The sequence below is a fragment of the Tympanuchus pallidicinctus genome, unplaced genomic scaffold, assembly GCF_026119805.1.
Source record: "Tympanuchus pallidicinctus isolate F22 unplaced genomic scaffold, pur_lepc_1.0 scaffold12, whole genome shotgun sequence".
Lineage (NCBI taxonomy): Eukaryota > Metazoa > Chordata > Aves > Galliformes > Phasianidae > Tympanuchus > Tympanuchus pallidicinctus.
Window position 1 is genome coordinate 15358149 of NW_026294637.1, and position 15896 is coordinate 15374044.

Consider the following 15896-nt stretch of genomic DNA (forward strand, 5'->3'; position numbering starts at 1 on the left):
CTTAGTATCCAAAATTAATGGGAAAGAACAAGAACGGAGAAAGAAAAGAATAGAGTTTCTGTGCAACATTCTATGCATTTCAAACCAAAGCATTTTAAGACTGGTTTGATTATTTCAGTGTGGTCAGAAATGATTTCCACATTCAATGAAACACCATTATTTCCCTCAATATTTTGGCTTTTCACTTTCTTTCTTGGTGCTCAGTCGCTTATGAGTAAACAACTATTTTATTCCCCTGTCCTTCGGCTGAAAATTAACACTAGATGTACTGGCTACAACGAAGACGGCTTGGAGCATGATTAATTTAAAGACTAGGCTAAATATACTCCTTGTTAAATAAAGCAATGCAGTACAGCAGGTTTTCGCAGCAGAAGAAAACACACTGACACTGCAATCATGTGATTCTCTTTAATGAAATGTAATATATTTTACTCAGTGCCCTGGACTGCTTGTCAAGAAATAGATACTATAATCTTCACACTAGTGCTGATTTGCTGTGTGAATGGGGACACCAGTACTTGTCTCATTTTCTCTATTTACATAATCAGGATAATCGTTCTTTATCTCCATACAGCTATCTTAGGGGCCTGGTGTGCACTGCCAAGTATTGCATCCTGGTCTTAAGATCCAAGAAACCAGTCAAAGAAGCTAAGTCAAAGAAAGTAACCAAGAAACTAGCCCTCCAAACAAACACTGTTCTTCAAATACCTGCAATGTTTTGCACTGCTTAGGTAAACGCTGTCACAGAACTACAGGAACAGTACTGACAGTTGTCTGAATATTCTTATTTTTTAAAAAATGTCTGAAAACAAACCTTACAGTTTGAATTGAACAGCAAGAAAAGGCTCCTCTTGACAAAATTACACAAAATACACACAATTTAGCAGCAACATAGGTGTGAGCTATTACCAGAATAACTGGCAGCACTGGCTGCTTTTTCTGTTCTGATTTGCTGCTGCGTTTATTCAGTAAGCAGCAAGCGAATGTTTATGTCAGTCCACAGTGTATGTGTTTTTTATAGGATTCTCACCTATGGTAGCATCTTATTATTTGTTGTGCTGTACAGAAACAAAGAAGAAATTACCAACTGCCTGCTAACTTTAGGCAAGTCAGCTGAACACAGCTGTGTGCCAGCACAATGGCCTTTCCCTGGATTATTTTTCCTGGGTTCCAAGACAGTCTGAAATTATCAATACTTTGAATGCAGTCATTTCAGTCCCTATTAAAAGGCATATAGTTATACTGCCTGACAAATTATGAGATTTAATTAGTTGCTGGCTAAATTGCACTAACATTTACTAAGGAAAGATCTTTTACTAGCTTTTCAGAACAATGGTAAGGGGGGGGGAGGAAAGGGGTGGCATTTCACTTCACTTGCAACACAGTGTCAAAATTACTAACAATTTCAATTAACACGATGACAGGCTCCTGAAATGTTAAAGAAACATTAGGTCAATGAAGCTCAATCTGACTGTAGGCCATGCTGCATTTTAATTCTTAACACAGCTCTCAGATCAGTCAATAATTCCTGAATGCTGCTACGAGGTCCCAGGCAGGTTGTCACTGGTCAGCATCAGCCCTACCTGTTCTCCATTCCAGTGCCTGAGATTCCTGTTACACTTACTATTCAACCAAGCCATACTGCAGTTCAACAGTTATTGACCCAGAGAGAGCAATAGTCAGTTTGGAAAATGGAATATGGAAAGCATCTAGAAGGTAGAGCAAGATATTCCCTTCCCAATAAAGTAAGTATCCCTTTAAACAAAGAGTTGTCATGATTCACAACTGTCCTGCCATTTTGCCAAGCTGCAAAAATTTTATTAAGGGTTTGGCCTCTGCATAAATTGCAGGATGTATCACTGTATGCGTATTGAGAAATAGCATTTTGTATCATTAAGTTAAAACCAAACAAATGTGGCTGGTAAAGAAGCCACTTCCTTGCAAAGGAGATGTACTTTGATGAAAAAAACACTCAAAAGCTGAATGTACTTCTAGAAGAAAAAGTAGCAGGAAAAAAACATTTCACCCGAACTAGAAAAGCTCCATCATTCTGAAGAGACTGCATTTGCATTTTTAAGATTTTTTATTTTCTTTTTGGCTATACACAAATTTGATGTCATTAAAAAGGCTTCCTTTGATGCTGTATGCCAAGTGGAATCATTAGTTTCTCACAAAGGTGTGCTCTAAATGTCTGGTTTAAATTTTCATTTTCTGATGATTCATCTGAGAGACGAACAATAACAACCAAAACCGACTTCAGAACTCTGAACAGTAAAAAGCCTTCTAGCTGCATGTGCTCATGTTTAACTCCCTCCAAAACCTCCTGTCTGGTTTCAGATAGCAGTCAATACTGAGAACTTATTCTGCAAGTCCTTTCAAGTTCTGCAGTGCTTGTCTACTAGAAGCTCACCTACTGAAGCCCAAACCAGAATCCCTCAAACCTCACAAAAAGGACTTCTTCTGAAGTCTGTTCAGTGTTATCCTAGCTGACATGGCAACACTTTAAAAAAAAACAAACAACAAAACTATGGATGCTGTTCATCACTCCTGCTTTTAGTGTATATGTGCTGTCTTGCCTTTTCACAGCTCCTTTGTGAGTTTGCTTCAGATTAATGAAACTACTTTCAGCAGTACTTCATTGACTTGCATGAAAGTTTCTCGGTGGTCCCTCATTTTGATGAAGGAGGGCCAGCACTGCCCATCCCTTAGTGACTGAGGGAAGCTGCTGGAGGGCAGCCTGCCCTGCTGTTTGCTGTTGGGCACACACTTCTCTCCACCTTCACAGGAACAAATGCTATGAACTGCTCCCATAAGCTAGACCAGGAGGGATAATGTCAAGGATCATATCAGAGGAGATGGAAATTTGATAGGCTGAGGTTTACAGCAAAATAAAATCAGTCTAAAGAACACTGTCAAAAACATTCCTGCTAGGGAAAGTTTAGTTTTCAGTATGTTCTTTAAACCTTGCACTATGGTGCTGTCCCCCAAACAAGTACATTCATGGCATCTTCCTAGCCTTGGCTCTGGCTCTGTGGTTCTTATCTCCTTATCAAGTCTGCATAAACCATCCTGTGTTTGAAAACCATCTTCATTTTCTGACATGGATGATGGAAGGAAAAAAAAAAAGGTACTTGCCCACAAAAATGTTTTTGAAAATTACAAGCTTGTGGAAAGAAAAGGCCTAGTGTAAGATCTTCCATTGCCACAATTAATTAGGTGTTATGGCCTTCATGAAAACCCTCTTCTACTTATTCATTCCATAGAATTTAATTTCCTGCCTGTCTGTGACAAAACTAACTGAAAGGTAGAAGATACAGCAAGTTTGTTTGCTGAATGCTTTCAACTTAAAAAGCATTTGCAGTGCCCTCAGATGCTGCGTACCTGCTGTTTTACATTAAAACATGTCTCAGTTCAGACTCCGTGGCAGCAAATATGCGACTAAAACTTAATACAACAGCTCTATTAGAATGCTTTGTGCACAGGATAACTCCATCATATACATTAAGGAAGCTTACAGTTAAGCTTCACATATTTAAACACTAACGAAGTCTACTTAATAGCAGTCTTCAAAATGACAGTGGCCTCCTAATCTGCTGGAGATAAAGAAGTGCCAAGATTAATGATTACATAAGTGCATCGCAGAGCCCAGAAATAATAATCAGCTCTTCTGTTGTTATTTGTGTATAAAGGCTATTAGAGTCATCTGACATTCCAAAATCCAATTTAAAGTTGTTAAACTCCTTTCACGTACTTACTTGAGGGTGGAAAAACTAGAGGTTCGAAAGGGAAAGGAAGGGTTTGATTTACTAATTCTTTTCCCTCTACTGATTTTCCTTTAAGCCAAATCTCACTAAGAAATGCAAAAAAATAAGCTTTAAACAATGCCTGGAGTAACTGATGTTGCTGCTGAAGGAATAATACCAATAAAACCCTAACATGCTTAGATAGCAAATTTAAAAATAATGACTACAAACAAAACAAGCAACTATTCTGTATGAAAAGTTCCCAATGAACTGGGGGTTTCAATGTCGTTTGCTGTGCAGGCCTGATGAGTGGAGAATTTCAGCAAATCAGCAAGGTAAGAGACCAGCAATGCTCAGACACCCAACACCCATCTCAATCTAGTAAAGCACCTGCTAAGAATTTACTCTGTATTCATACAAGCACAATACTGTTCTGCAGCTCCAGGCAGCTCTTTGAAAATACAGCAAATGCAAGGTCTAACTGCAGCCTCACTAAATACTACACAATCAATTCTTTTTCTACTAAAATCATTTAAAATTCAAAGTAACCCCCTTTGTTCCAGACATCAGACTGAAAACCAAGTTTAGGGAAAAACCCAAATTGGTCATCTTCTCATTCCCACATTGGTCCTTTGGCTCCACAGATGACACACGGGACGTGACAGGAGAAGGGTGCCTATGTCTGCCCTCCCCTGTGATCCACGAGTCCTGCCTCCCCTCACTGCTTCCTGCCAAGCAGGACAGCACGGCAGCTGGGAGCCCTGTCACCAGCCATGTGTGCAGCGGGTAAACGGGCACGCTGCACATCACATGCACCTCTCGGGGGAGCAGGCAATTACAATCCAATTTGTAGCACAAATTGCTGCAGCCCTGAATGCAGAATTCCCCTCTGTCTTAAAAATGCCATGGAAAGAGCAGCAGAGCAAGCCCAGACTGCCAGCCAGGAGTGCTGTGTATGGCAGACAGACCTCAAGACCGACCTCTGCAACATGCTGCTGATGATGAGCTGGGCCTTGGGCTTAAATGGCAGCTTGTGGGGACTGGGTTGGTCTGGGGGCAAATCGCCCCTGGAGGCAAAAGGCCCCATTCCCTCACAAAGATGCAACTTTCTCTCCTTGCATCAAAAGAGAAGCAAGGTGACAGCTGTGATTCAAGCTAATGAAGTTACTCATGAGGATAGGTGTAAAGGAAGGACAGGATACAGGTTGTCATGTCCGAGCTGGTGTAGTAGATCAGAGGCAGGCTTTCTCCTTCCCTGTTGCGACTCCATTAGCGTAACGGCTTCAGTTGCTTGTACAGCAGAACAGAGCCCTTATGGACTCTGCAAAAGCTTTTCCTTTATGGCTGTGTAGTGATTTTCTAGTGTTCCCTAAGGTAAAGTCAATTAAATGATAACTGCATCTGTGCAGAGAGTATTCAAAATGCTAATATCCCCATCCCGATAAGTCTTCAACTTTGCCTGCCTATTTATCTCCAACTTTTAGAAATTATTGCCATGAATGCTCCAGTGCCTTCACCCATTATCTTAGCAATCCTGCTTCTTCCTAACAAAAAAGCAAGAAGCCCCGCACATAATAGCTTTACTACTCTGACCTCACTGGGGAGTAAAGTGATACAAGCACAGCACTATCAGCTGATCTTCTGCTGTTTAGTTGCAGCATATTTTGCAGCTCTCAAAGTTCATTCAGCTTTTCTTCTATCTTACCCAGGTAAGAGGCTCACACACTCTAGAGAGCACGGCAGTTTGCATCATGAGTTACCTAACACGATTAACTGCTCGGGGAAGCTACCATCTTCAGTGTTGTGCCAGCTGGCCTTCAGATTCTAAAATTACATTGCATTGTTATTCTCACACATGCAAGACAGTATCCTTACCTCAAGAGATGATGATTCATATTACACAAATACGGCCACATAGGTTAAATGTTCCCATGTTTTTAAGCAGGAAGAAAAGCACCATAAAGACATATCAAGGCTGAAAAACATAATACTGAAAACAAAGGAACCTGAAGCACTGCCTTATCATCAACGTCCGTATGGTTGCCTTAATACTTTATCTATACACTTACTAAAAAAAAATTATTGAAATTTCAAAATCATGCCCCAAAAAACAGAGAATGCTGACATCTTTTTCAAACAGGTATGAAAGTACCATGAAGAAGGAGACAATCCTACGCCCCAAAGAGCCAGGCAGAATACACACACTGTGCAGAATGTAAGTATGAACAGGAAATTATCAGAAGAAAATGATGGACTCAGTTGTTAAATGTGTTTGAGAGATTGCAAGAGAAGAATCAACTTGCTTCATACGGTCAACACAAGGTCCTAAAGGCCAAGAGACAATGGCAGGCAGGCAAGTAGTGAAAGGATTTGATCTGTGTTTCCTAAAACAAAGGAGGCTTGATAAAGGTTAGGAGAAAATAATAGAAACAGCACCTGTATTACTGTAATCATCTTATGCAAAGATAACAAAAACCATTTGCTGACCTATACTTCGTCAGGGCAAAAAAAACAACCAACAACCTCATAAGCAGAGCTGAATGAAAGCATGCATTACTTTACTGAGAATGAAGTTAATAATCACTAAACCCTTTCACAACAGCCTTTACTCATCACTCCTGATGCTGTTTCTGTCCATGCTTGTATTCTGCATGTGCCAGAAGAGAGACAAGAACACCAGGCAACTCAAACTGTTGAGAGCTTTAACACTGTACTGTTTCAAACCACTCATATGCAGTCCATTGCCACACTGTCCTTGATAAAGAACCAAAATGTTTGACCAGAACTCCCACATTCCTACTCTCAGAAGAATAGCTGTGATTATCTAGAGCTACCAGGGGACAAATGGAAGCAGAGGTAAGTGGGGGGAGCAGCCTGAGGCCTGTGAATAATGGCAGCGAAATGGGAGGAAACTTCAACAAAGAAGGATTGTTGGCTCGGCTCAGAACTGAAGTTTCTCTGTTCCTGAATGGAGCATTCATAAGCAAAATAAGCTTCTTGCACCAAGCATTTCAAATTATTGTAAAAGCCACTTGATAAAGTGAAGAACTATTATTCATTTTGGTACTTGACTCTCCAGAGAGAGAGACAGCTGTTGTTCTTACTGTAGCAACTTACAAACCAGTTGTACAGCTGTAACAGTGCTCCCGGTTGTGTCCCAATCAAGCAGGCAGTTTCGTTCCAAATCCTTGTGACAGAAAACACTGCTACAAAAAAATCCAAAACCACTTAAAAATACCAACAAATACTCTGCAAACCTTGACATCTGAGCAGAATCCACATCGAAGAAATACATACAGGGGCTTCAAACATAAAGTCTCAGTTTTTACTTAAATTACTGCAGCGTAAGTTAACGTCAATGAAGTAGGAGAGTCACTTAGGACTTAGCACAGGACCTGGCTCAGGGCACTGGAACACAGAACAGAAGTAAATACTAATCATGCTCACTCACACTGAGAGGATTAGATAACTACGGACGTAGGAAATTAAAGCCACAACAAGATGACCCCAACGTTTAAGATTTCCCCGTTGTACCAGATCAGTCACTGCGAATAACTGACATTGCAAATTGAAATCCTCAGATAAAAATAATAGTTTTACCTCTTTATTTCACTCGCACATAAATTGAGCAGGCTATCTCTGACAGTGCCATGGTTTAATATTCTAAATGCACTATCTCCTTTAACAATGCTTGGAATAGAAACAAGCTGCTGAGCCAGATCCTCCAGGGGTGAAAATCAACATTGCTACACTGACTTCAGTGGAAGCACATTGATCTACACCAGCTAAAGCTGTGGGCCCTAGTGGGCAATTAGGTTTCTATTATATGCTAATTTAAATAATGTACCACAGAACATTTGCTGTACAGTAAAGCGAGGCTAAGTTCTTCTGTGGAGAAGGACAAGCATTGGCTGTGGCATGGTGAGAGTTATGTATTCTGGTTTCAAAGAGCAGGATGAAGTTTCGGTATAAACTCCTGCTCATAACAATGTTTTAAAACCTGTAATTACTCACACTGTATTACTTCAGGAAGCCTGTAATTATTTTGTAAGTTCTTACCAATGTCTAGTCTAGTTTATAATTGCTAACACTGCCTCCTTCAAAAGAATTAGTAACTATGTTAAAATCTGGTTGTTGTTAGGTTCCTACTACACAGAGTGGCTGCGCTGTTACATTACAATCTGTACTCAGCGCAGGAAGAAAAAAATCAAACTGATTTGTGTCAGTTTGAGCCTGAACAAACTGAACGAGTGCAACAATCCCACACACTTCTTTTGCTGCTTCTGTAATGCCTGGCAACAGGACTGTGGCTGCATCTGATACAGGGCAGTTTTTTCTCTACAGGAGTTCACAGCACTGAGGTCCATCTACAAGAGCCTCTCACTCTCCTGGGGAAGCTTCGTGTGCCGCACAGAAGATGGAAAAGCAGAAATGTTTTGGTTTTTTTTCCCCCCCAGCCAGAGACCTTATGTCACAGCCTCACTGACAGCAACACAGTTCTTCAAGGTCTCAGCTGTTTTAGGGGAACCACGGGGCAGTTCAGGTGGAAAGATACCATCGCTCTTCAAAAAAATATTAACAACAGTTGTTAAAAAGTCTGTTCTCTTCTGTAGCATTTCCTTAAATGTGGGAAGAAAAAAAAAAGCTTCTTTTATTCTAAATATTTGCCATCTCTCTCCTGCCTTAGTCACCAACAAGCAAGCCATTAGCATGGCAAGGTCCCTGCCTGAAGTCCCCTAACTACTAGGTCCCTACTAGACTTCTGATACAGTCAGGATGAGGGCATCATTGCACACTGGCAGTTCTCTTACATTGCAACTCTTCAAGTGAAGCAGCAGGATTCAATACATGGTTTGTTTTGAAAGCTAAAAGCACATCTCAGAAGGGCAACTTGGAAGCTCTCTGAATGCCACTTTTGGGGAGGGATCAGCAAAGCAGGACATTCTCCCTATATGTGTGACTCTCACATCAAAGTCACAGCAGGAATCTCCTCGAGATGACACTCCAAAGACTTAAAAAACCCCACACACCATTTTTATTTGTCTTGTTTTCTAAGGAGCCACTCAAGGTTACATGGGCTGATGCAGGTCCGAGTGTTGCAAGGCAAGATGTGGTAGCAATCTGCAACACTTAAATTAGTCCCTTTGTGAAGGTACTTATCCTGGTAATAGTGCCTTTCTCTGGTTGCACTTAAAACTCTTCACAAACAGTTTAATTTCAAGCAGAAAAAGTTTGTATGGAGCCAAACACTTTTAATGTTAACAGCCACACAGAAAAGCTTGCCACATAGGTCACAAGTAAAGTCATTACAAGAACACATCTGCACTTCTCAGCTGCCCCTTCGTCTCGCTTTGGGGAGGCTCTACAGACACGGTGAAAATACCAAGTTTGCAATCTACACTTGAAAAGAGAAACTAGAAACTATTTTGGTTAAGGTTCTGATGCTGTTTGCATTCCCACCAGGGAAAAGAGAGTACACAGTCCCACAAGCCATTCAAGCTATTAGCCATTGCACGGCACTGTCCTGTCCTTTCCCTGTTCTGCTGCTGCCACCAGCCTGATAAGGGGCTCAAAGTGTTCTGTGATAGATTAGCTTCACCCTGAATCGGTTCCCTGACTTAACTCCCTACATGGCAGCAGCGATGCTGCTCATGCTCACACAAGGGAGAGGGGCCATTTGGCCCTGCTAGTCAATGGCTGGTTTGAATGCTTAAGACAACTGAACTGTTGGCCCAGTAATCAACAAGAGGAGGCAAAGGGGGTAGCAGAAACAAGGAGAAGGAACACAGGTTAGTTTTCCAAGAAACAGAATAGTCTAAGAATAAGTCAGTAGTTTCTACGGCCATGATTGCTGTGAAACTTCAGGCACGTCACTCACTTGATGTGTCAATTCCAGCTGTGAAATGAGGACAACACTTTTTACATCACCGAAGTGATGTAAGTTGAAAATTAATGACTTGGATACTCTGATGATGAGGGCCAAGTCAGTACATAGCTAAGAGAGAGGAGTGATTAGTGACAGGGAGGGGTGAAGGAATCAACATATTATTTTTGGTGAACTGCTTCCTTGGAGGATAAATGAGAGAAACTGCTACTTACTTGATTGCAAGGAATTGTAAGAGGTCTCTGTAGCTCCCTTGTGGGTGGACAACTGAACAATTCAATAGCTGTGACCTAATTTTAGTCAGAGACCTTATGTCACAAGGAATTTAGAGGGAGGTGTCTTCTATGTCCAAATAATAATTGCACTCTGAAGGATAATTAACCAGTATTAACACAGCCATCCAAAATTCAGGGACAGACTATATCCCACTCCCCTTCCTCATATTCCCAATTCTGGAATTTCTGACTTTGATATCTGGCACAGAACTGCCTGTTACAAAATATCCCACCTGTCTACGCCATCAGATTGAAAGAAAGTCTATGAACTGCTCCCAACACCAGTATGAGGAGCTCAGGCTAAGAAAAATGTTACAGAAGCAGAGATGTAAAGGTGGCAGCTGCCATTAGAATCAAATCTCAAGTTCTGTGTGATATAAACTGTGGACTATCAGCAAGTGGGCTTTGTACAACACCCACACGTAGCAGCAGCAATACCAGGAGGCATCTCTTTTCAAGCTTCCACTGTTAATGCGTGAGGAGCCATCAAGTTAGACTGCTATTGTTTCAGCAGCTTGTTTTCCTTGCAGCTAAAAACTGTTCCGTCTAGCCTGAATTGTCTTACCTTCTCACAGAGGAATATGTGAAACATTAATTCTCCTTGTGCTAATACAGGACTGCTATGACAGGACTGAGATCATTTGACAAGGACTGTGTGAGAGCCGGGGCGAGTCACGGAACTGTCACCAAATTGTGTGTGTGCCTAACTTCTGTAAAATGCAAAGGTCTCACTGAAAACACAGGAGTTACATGATTAAATAGCATCATGAAGCTGGGCTTATGCCCTTCTGTACATCGGTTTCAACCTACAGAATATTAGTACTGGAGAATTTTTGTCTGTGAGATCCATTAAATACTGCAGAGTGCTTAGATACACCAACAGGAATAGCAGCCATGTAAACACTTCAGTAGGTAAACAGCACTTCAAGTCTTACTGAGCTTACTGTATCTCCTTGCTACATTGGAAAGCGCGTACTCAGAAGACACATACAGACAAACAGAAAAATCCACCGAAGCTTTGGAATACCAGTCTCATGATTTCAGATCCTGCCTTGATTTTGTAACCTGGATCTAGCTCTTGAAAAGCTCTTGAAAAAGCATAGCACTGAAATTCCTTTTCCTCTTCTCTGAGCCCAGGGATCAGCCCTAAACAATTATTATGAAGTTGTACCAGTGAGTTAAGAGAGTCAGAAAACTAAATACTGCACTGTCTGGATTTGCACTGAAGACCAAGTCAGGCTGAAATCTCTGCAGTCTGGTAGCTTGCAAATAAATAGCTAGGAATGCATAAGCACTATTAGGCTTCCAAAGCAGATCCTTCCAGTTTTATGGGCAGAGTAAAGCACCCGGCAAACTGTACTCAACCTCAAATTCTTAGGGCTGCATCTGCTTTTGTTCAGCTCTTTATTTTCTGAAAGTCTTGTGGTCAGGCAATGAAATGTGAATCTCTCAATTCTTGGCTACGACACAGGCTTCTTGTGTGGCCCAAGCCAAGTTTCCTAAGCTATACTTTGGTCCCTGAGTTGGGAAACAGGTAAAACACAACCCACAGTGATGTTTTGTGCATAAATTAACTCATGGAAGCCGGTTTTTCAAAGAGTTCACTAATTAACATTATAGACAGCCCTATAGATAAAGAGATTGTCAGAGGGCTCTGTCTGGCAGCCCTGGCAAAGGGAAAGAGCACATTCCAGAACCAATGATAGGATCTGCAGACGATTCAAGAAAACCAAGCTTACTGAATTCCACAAAGATAGCTTTTAAGAATATGTATTTCTTGTTAACATCTCGCCATGTGGATTTCATATAACATAGGGTATCTCCTGCATTTAGTTTTATCTGGAATGAAATGCCACCATGAGAAGTTGTCAGTACAACTTATATATGGTATGTTGACAAAATGTTATTGAATTGGAGAAATACAGGAAGATTTACTTGGTGTGGAACAGCCTTAAGTTGGACACACTGTGTTCCACAAATACACAAGTCTTACCTCACTGGAGAAAGCAAAAGTTGTACAGTAAGCACGTTAATTATGACAGATCTTGGGATATAAGCTCATTGGGCAGATGATTTTTCATGTGTTTACACAGTGCCCACTGTCTGGCTGCACTTGAAGCATATGCAGTATTCGACAAAACTTAATTTTCTAAGTTCCATAAACCCATTCAATACCTAAACATGAAATTCAAGTGCAGTAAAACAAAATGCAGCGTTCACACTGCAGTGACCAGAAACAGACTACAAACAAGAAGGAGCATTACTAGTTGTTACTCCACCTACACTGACAAAAGAGACTAGAATGAGAAAGGACAGAACCATGAATGTTTATTTTTTAACAAATTATATAGCATAGACAGACTTGCAGTCTTCACTATCACAAGCTTTACCTAACAAGAAGTACTGAACCATTTATCTCATTCTGTAACAAATATCAATCCAAATAATCAACTTTGAAAAATAAAAACCAGATAAACTTTCTATGAAGTCTGCAGGTGTGGTTCTCAGAGGCCACTGAAAGGCAACTGTACAATTAGGAGTGCTTTCAGAAAACAATGGAAACAATGGAGAATTCTGTTGTAAGTTACTGCCCAACACACACACCAAATAGTTTGAGTTCTCTCTGAAATGTAGCAACTTAGTGGTCACAGGAACTGAATATTCATTTGTTGCCTTTGATTTGAAGACCATATTTCAGTACAGGAAAACGGATTTTTCACTGCTGCTGTGCACCAGTGAATTCACTTCCTTCATTTCAATATAGCAACACCTCACTAAAGCATTACATCTGAGAACAGCCTATGAGAATCCCCAGAACACACGCAGCAAATGACTACTTTTGAGTTTCTCAGTCAAAGTCAGGTTAGCTTCATCTGTGGGTTGTGTTTACTCACAGGTGGTGTCATTAATCTCTCAAAAGCTTTGCTGCATAATTAATGACATTCAAGATCAGCATGCTCCACGATTATTAGTAAGTTTAAAGAAATAAGATTCCTTACCATTTTGTAACCAATGTATTAGCAATGTTACTTTTTCAAAACGCAAACTCAACTTCTTGTTGTACACAGTGTTATGGAAGGGAGGAAGCTGCTCTGATCCTCCATGCTTCCCAGAACTGGGAATACAGTGGTAGAGCACCTTTGGGGTTTCCCACATATCTTTACACACAGTCCTATGGCTGGGACTTCGCCATCACTACACTCCAGTAGGCTTCCAGCCTGTTCATATCCTAGCACAACTGAGTGTAATTTATTTTCCTTATATAAAAAGAATGCAAGTGATTACAGAGGAAATACAATCACTGTGAAGCTGTAACTTTTAAGAACTTGGAATCAATTCTGCCAGGGCAGGGAAAAGTGCTGCTTGCCAAAAAGAAGCTGGAGAAATGCCACTTTGAAATTAGACCATACATTTTCAGAATATACACTATCAGGGTACCAAAGCAGTATTTTACTAGCAATGGTACAGCTCTGAATCCTCCCTGTAAAGCAACAATACTGAACTTTGAAACCATTCAAGTATTTTGCACTTGCCTTAGGGAGCTTAGCAGTGGGGAATGTTTTGACCAATACACTTTTACTTTGCAAGTGGAGGCAGCAGCAAAGAGCCAAATAACTATTCCAGGCAGAAACTGCAGCCCTAATGTGGAATAACAGGGCAGCCGGGTCTTGATGTGCACAACTGCCTGAGCAGCAAGAGATGAAAAACATGCATTACCAAGCTGGGCAGTAATTTTCATCTTGGACCTTGAAATATAAAGCCTTCACTAAAGTGAAGTGAGCAGTTGAGTGCAGCCCATGCAAACAAAGGCTTCCTTAGCCCCTTATCTGATGTCAGTGATCCTCTGAAATTAGGTGTTACCCAGGAAGAGCAGTGGGAAGGTACAGGACTTGCCACTCCTAGGTGGTACCTGTCTTAAATACATTCCCACGGTTTTTCAGTCACGTTGCCAGAGAGGAAAAATAAACCAAGTGAGGCCAGCAGCTCCCTGAGAAAGCTGTGAAAAAGGAGTTGTGGCTCACACTGGCACAGCAAAGAAACAACCCCCTCCTTTCTCTATGTTTCCACACAGTCCAAACACACAGGGCAGCAGGTACGGCCCTGGAGCAGGAGGGTGCCAAGCTGATGGCAGCACTCCTGTACAGGTTGGAGCCATCAGGGAGTTGGCGATGACTTGTGCTGTGTGATTTATTGCTGGGCACTGTTCCCAAATGCGTTAGGTGAAGTTGCAGCCAAAGTTATGCACATCCCTTAGGTCTTGTCTTCAGTCAGCCTAGCCAAGATGATCCAGTATTGTTTTCAAGCAAAACAAGGGTGAGATAGATGCCATACAATATTCCAGTTACAACCGTTTCACTGTCCTACTGCACAGAATTTCCAACTCTCAAGTACTTAATAAAAAAACTATAAAACAAGAAAGAAGCAACTGAATGCACAGATGAAGTCTAAGATTTTTAAAATACATCTGAACTATTCTATCTGTTTTGTTTGCTTGTCTTCTGTAATTCCAAGTAGTCCTTAATCACATTCAAATGAAGCAAAATGATAATATGAAAGAAAGCAGCCAATGGATTCAATAGTTCATGGCAATCACTTTCTTGAAGATCTTTTGAAAACTGAGAGTAGACAGGACAAATAACTGTTAGAACTGAAACATCTACTTGATCAGCTCCAGGAAGCAGTGATCAAGCCTAAGAACCCCGACAGGTTTCTGTAAGCAGCCTGCTCAAGTTTCACGTACCAGTCAGTGACAAAGAAACATTTCTATATGGTGTGATCACCACACACGCAGACACTCCTTTCAGCTCTAATTAGTATTAAAAGAAAAGCTATATTCATGCTCTGACTTCTACTACAGCTTTGGATCATAAGAGACACAACAGCTCCACACAAGCTGACTGATGATGTGTAAGCACTTTACTGGACAGTTCTGAGAGGGACAAAAATGATGAAGTTTTTGGAAGAACAGCGAAGCACAAATGGATGATTTTTGCCATTCATACTGTCCCTGGCATCGTCCACATGTAGGACTGACAGCTTCTGAATGGAGTCTGAGGACGTCTTTGTTTCAGAAATTAGATGAGCCATGGATTAGATGCACAGAAGAACAACATATGCAGTATGCAATGTTCCATGCAATACCAACAAACACTAAGAATAATTTTAATGGCAGCTGAGAATTAGCTAACTTTACCCACCTGTTTCCAAAAGCCAGAGCAGGGCAAAAGAGAGGGAAGAAACACTATAAAAAAGAAAGCATTTTCCAACTTGAATTATGCTTCTCATGGACAAGTGTAAAGTGCACGCTATCATCAGTCTGTAGTTTGTCCAAAAACTGCAACAAGTCCATGAAAATAAGAAATTACATCCAGAATTGCTCGCAACATTCATGACTGATTGACTGATCTGGTACATTTCAGCAGATTTAGTGGCCCTTAGTAGATTTCGCCACCTCTGGGAACTCCTTTGCAGATACTCAGGTAGTGAATATAAACCTGTACCTTACAACAAAGTTCTTCCATGCTTTGGCCCATGGATCTCTACTTTCTAGCTTTTCAGTCTTGCATTCTGCCAGCAATACAGATGTGTTACCAGACATTATGTTAGTTTACAAAGCTTTTAGTTGCTAGGCAAGCTCTGGACATTCGGAATACAAAATATGCAGAATGATGAAAGTAAGGTTTAATACTGACCAACAAACCATTCTATATTCTCAGCTACTCATTTTCAAAGTGGGGTGCACAAGACAATCCATCGGGGTACAGGAAGAGGTTGGTTTTTTTTTTAGATCCCTTTTTGATTGTATTCTCAGTGCATATATACATGCACAGAATATTATACACATAATATTATAATGTGCACAACATTAGTACATTAGTGCATGGGTATAATTTATAAATAAAAATACACGTATGGGAGGGGCATGCTTTTATTTTTTACACTGATAGGGCTCTGCGAGCAAAACTGCTGGGAGACTGCTTTCTGAACAATCTG

At 40.8% G+C, this 15896-nt stretch overlaps 1 protein-coding gene and 1 long non-coding RNA gene across 4 annotated transcripts in view; one reads left to right on the forward strand and one right to left on the reverse strand.

The window, feature by feature from the left end:
* LOC128075500 (uncharacterized) overlaps positions 1-10116 on the forward strand; it is a 50848-nt gene extending 40732 nt beyond the window's left edge. Inside the window, exons 5-6 of the long non-coding RNA XR_008203865.1 lie at positions 5884-5958; positions 8088-10116. This is a non-coding gene — a long non-coding RNA (uncharacterized LOC128075500). The remainder of the gene's footprint in view (positions 1-5883; positions 5959-8087) is intronic.
* The window catches only part of RORA (RAR related orphan receptor A), a 378614-nt gene that overhangs the window by 29478 nt on the left and 333240 nt on the right, over positions 1-15896 (reverse strand). The window lies entirely within an intron of this gene.